Source organism: Myotis brandtii, unplaced genomic scaffold (assembly GCF_000412655.1).
Source record: "Myotis brandtii unplaced genomic scaffold, ASM41265v1 scaffold83, whole genome shotgun sequence".
NCBI classification, from domain to species: domain Eukaryota; kingdom Metazoa; phylum Chordata; class Mammalia; order Chiroptera; family Vespertilionidae; genus Myotis; species Myotis brandtii.
The window spans coordinates 2995258-3000401 of record NW_005371371.1 but is presented as its reverse complement, the minus strand read 5'-3'; positions in this window follow the sequence as shown (position 1 = coordinate 3000401).

Genomic DNA, 5144 nt, shown 5'->3' with positions numbered 1-5144 from the left:
TCATCAGTCTGTTGCATGCTTCCATGTCTCTGGATCTATTTTGTTTGTCAGTTTATTTTACTCATTAGATTTCACATATAAGTGAGATCATGTGATATTTGTCTTTCTCTGACTAGCCTATTTCACTTAGCGTAATACGCTCCAACATGGGTCCCTCCATATTGTCTCAAAGCCTTGGACAACCCGGTATGCTTGCCTAGCCTACACACAGTCACAGAAGGTTCCTGTACTCACCCACAGCCCTTATACCCTTGAAGATGGTTCCAGATCCACAAGATTACTGCTTTCAAGGATGGAAAAGGATGAATCTGGAACACCCAGTTTCACAATCTTTCACTTGTAGTTCGCTAAAATGTAGTAAATAGGAACGTCTTACTTCTTTTATAGAATAAGTGTGTTACACTTTATACACATAAAAAGGCACATGGCTTAAAGTATGTGCAAAATGCACACAGTGGAGTGAATACAGCTGGGAATATTTGCCCCTACAGTAAACATAGCATATTTGGTGCAGAGTGTTTCTATTATAAATAAAGGAAGTGTTTATGTAACCCATCAGTTGCCATTATAGTACTAATAAAACTCAACAAATGGTAGAGGTTTTTATCCATATACAAAATATTTATTCATGGTATCTCTTAACCTAGTGCTTTGGAAAGTCTTTGTCTTAACTCATGAACTGCATGTATGTTTAGTGACTAGCATGTACATGAGATAAACTGAACGGCATAATTCTATAAGAAGAAAAGCAAATGAGATCAAGTACAGACATGTAAATTCTAGTTATAAATCTACTCTGTGATTCCCTCAAATGTCTGAGTTGCTACCATAGTCACCAAATGTAAAAATAATGTGACTAAGCAGCCTTACTCACTTCTACTTGCCAATGAACAGCGGGACCTGATTATGCTCTGCCTTCTCTACAGACACTGACAAGACCTGTCTGTTTTCTATGTGAGATCTGAGCCCATCAGGCAAGCCTCTCTCAGATCCTGTTGTCTAATGAGATGACGCTGCCTTTGCTAATGGATAGAAGTAACATCCCTAGTCCCCAGTATCTTAAGAATCTGTGCAGGGTCCCCCATTAGCCACCTCACTCTCTCCTTACTCTTTCAACAAAATACAATGTTGTGAAGCAATTGTGCCAACAGCTTTCTAGAATTGTTCTGACTGAAATAAGATCTTTAGCCTCCAAACTTGCTATTTCAAAACCTCATTTGCTAGTACAGCTCAACCCTCTATTCCTAACCATCCACACAATGTCCACTGCCCGCAGGCAGAAAAGAGTTAGTTGACATGAAAGGCATTCCAGTTTCCTCACATGAAGACATCAATTGCTATGTGCCCATCCTGCTTACCACTTCCCATTCAGGCCAGAGAAGATTTTGGCCACTTCTTTCCCCCACTTCTCTCCTCTTATTTTCTTTTCTTAACCCCAATATAACTAATCTGTCAGGAAAAGAGATTACTGGGGCTGAGGGCAGCAAAGTTATGCCCATGGAACTATTCTCTGTACTGCAGTTTGATCCGCTTTGCAGTTTGGACTGAGGGCTACATGCATCCCATGCACATTGATACATTCTGGCTTAGTGATTGTGGGCAAAACAATACTTAGATGTGTTCCCAAACTGCAAAGCAAAGAAAGTGTAAAAACTTGTGGCTGCAAATTAAGTAAGTATATTGAGAGAGCCATGCTTATACGGCTTTGGTTTAGTACAGGCAGATAAAGTATGCTGATTACTTACCATTTCACTAAATCAGAAGGGCTTGTGAGACCTCACCCACAGGAAATGGTGAACAAAGTGGCCCCTGTCAAAGCTGAACTTTCAGTTCCAGGGAAAATTATGGTTGGATCATTGCACTCCAATTCCCGCATATCTTTGTTTTAACTTCCTCATTTGTGAAATACAGTACTATCTTCCCATTTAATGGCATTATAAAATAGTCAGTGATACCTGGTAAATTTGAATTATCTGTGCCCATCTTGAATCTCCAGTAAATAATGAATGAAAGAAAGGTGGAAATCTGAAGGCATCCCTAGGATAATGGAACCAGGAGCTATAATCACCAGGTGTTTGTGAGTAACAAATCATTCCATAGACAACTTGATTGCTTTTTTTGATGGAATTATTATAAGATTTACAGATGAAAGCAATGGAGTTGATGCAACATGTCTAGAATGACAATTTTAATACATTTGATACAGTGTTGCACATAATCCCACTTGCAAAATGTATTTGTGTATGTTGGGACTGTCACTGGAATAGAAAGTAAAGGAGAGACTATCAATGAATAAGAACAGATAATACTGTCTCCTTGGTCTTTACTTAACCCTGGCTTACAACAAACAACAACAACCAATGACCTGTGATTTGGGGTTGAAAAATCTGTTTCAAAAGTCAAAAGATTGCCTGTCATACATGTTCACGTTGTTTAATATCTGGAATTTCAGAAATTGTGCAAAAAAATTGCTAAGACTATGGATTACCGACCACAGTTTCTTGAGCAAAAACTAAAAGTTGTATAAAGCTCTGGTGTTATAAAGAAGCACAGTGTATGCTCTTTGACCTCTGAATGAGGACAGTCTAATTGGTCTGTTGGAGGTAGTCACTAAAGAGTGACTCACAGTGAAATGTAATGCATGCTAAGGAGAACATGGGAAGAAACAACAAAGAATTTCAGAGTAGAGAAGGAATGCAAGAGGAAACTCCTAGTGTAAATTAGTTATCAACAGATCCAGGTTCCAGGGAGTGTATATGAAGTGGGTGAAAGGCATCTTCAGTGATCCCTTCTCCCCCTACAACACTTTATAACATGTTTATGCAAGTGAAGTCTAAATACAAAACTAAACTAAACAGATAACATGCTAAGAAATAGAAATCAGAAGGCACAGGGCTTCCCAACAGCAATGCTGTGTGCTAAAGAAAATGGAACAATGCATTTAAAACTTTGAGAGAGCCCTAACTGGTTTGGCTCAGTGGATAGAGCATTGGCCTGCAGACTGAAGGGTCCCAGGTTCGATTCCAGTCAAGGGCACATGCCTGGGTTGTGGGCTCGATCCCCAGTAGGGGGTGTGCAGGAGGCAGCTGATCAATGATTCTCTCTCATCATTAATGTTTCTGTCTCTCTCTCCCTCTCCTTTCCTCTCTGAAATCAATAAAAATATATTTTAAAAAACTTTGAGATAAAATAATCTTCAATTTAGAATTCTAAAATCCATCAAAATATCAAGTGCAAAAAAAGATAAATAGCATTTTAAGGCATGCAAGGACCAGGGAATAGAATTCAATGCAAAAGGGGGGGAAAGAACTGCATACATCTCTAGTTTGAAGGGTTATATGACAAATGAAATGCAATTATAGTACACTATCTGGCTCTGCAAAGGATAATGCAAATGTCCAAATGTAAATAGGCCTTCTTGACCTACCTAAACATTGTGATATAATGTCACTTTGAGGATGTGATAGATAGAAGAGGGGAGGAGTTGCTTATGGGAGCTCAAGTTATCATACCAGAAAAAGGTAGGTGATGCCTAAAATTAATAAATTATGACTCAAGATTACAAACATATGAAGGAGGTAAACAAACTGAGAAAACCTCTACAAGGGCTGGAAGTGATCAGCCTTAGGGAGTGGAATTGAAGGACAGGGAGCTGTTGGGTTTTGTTATATATCTTTATTACTATTTGATTTTGTTTAATTATGCATGTATTATTTGGGTAAATATAAATATTTAAAAGACATCAAGCCCTACCTGTGAAAGAAAAAAACAGGGAGAGAGGAGAAAAACTTCACGTGGTTGACTGTGTGTGTGAGAGAGGGGGCGCTCTTGAGAGAAGGGTCTATCAGTGGGTGGTTTCAGCAGTATGGGCCCGGAAACATCACAGGGTTGTTCAGATTAAAACATCCAGATCCAGTTTTAAGATTGGTTGAGTTTGATAGATAAAGAAGGTGAAGCCAGTGATATCTTTAAACATTGGATCCTAGATTCCTAGGAAAGTATTGGTATTTGTATTATTTTTTGCTTTTGTCTTCCTAGAAATACTACCTCTCATGAGTTACTAGTAAAAATAAAAACAATTGCCCTGACGGGTTTGGCTCAGTGGATAGAGCGTTGGCCTGCGGACTCAAGAGTCCCAGGTTCAATTCCAGTCAAGGGCATGTACCTTGGTTGCGGGCATATCCCCAGTGGGGAATGTGCAGGAGGCAGCTGATCAATGTTTCCCTCTCATCGATGTTTCTAACTCTCTATCCCTCTCCCTTCCTCTCTGTAAAAAATCAATAAAATATATTTTTAAAAAATAAATAAAAACAATTATAATCATAATGTGACATTTGTGGAGTGCTTGTTGTATGCCAGATCATGAGCTAAGCACTTCACATGTATGCCTTCATTCACTCATGACACCACAAGATGGGTCCTACTCTTCTCATTCCTACTTTAGGAAGATTTCAGTGCCCTGCCTTGGCTGCCTTTCCTCCTGGGAGTCATGGCCGTTAATGCCTCAGGGATGTTCCCTCCTCCTCAACTTCCCTTGACCCAATGGGAGCCACTTTTCCTAGGAGGTTATTCCTACCTGTGTCTGACTCCCAGAGAGGCAGCCTGCAGCCAACTCATACAGGGGTGCAAAGGCCAGTTTCTTGCCTCAAATTGGGACCAACTTTGCACTTCAATTCATTCTCCAGACCTCCCATGGAATCAGATGGAATGTATACTCTAGCGGAGACCACATACTTGCCCTGGCTTATTTTACTTACCTCCTTCCCTTTCTTCTGAGAGGATATCCTCAGGAAACTAAATGTATCCAATTGCCCATTCCAGGTTCTGATTCTAGAGAACCAGACTTTGAATGGAGTTTATAGATGACAAAATTGAGGTACAGAAAAGTTTCAGTAATTTGTGCAAAAGCCATACTCTGACGTGGCAGAGATAGGAGCCCTGAGAGCTGAGTAAGAATGAGGCCACTCTGCAAGGTATGAGAAGGGTGCTGAAGCAGCTCAAGTATTAGGTTCCAGCATCCCTGAAGCCTTACTGCCACTCCTGTCATTTCACTACATTTGGTCCAATTGAGTTTCTGTCCCTTCCAACAGAGTCCTAAGACAGCCTCCTTGACATAAATGGGGAAGTTCATGGGCAAACCATTA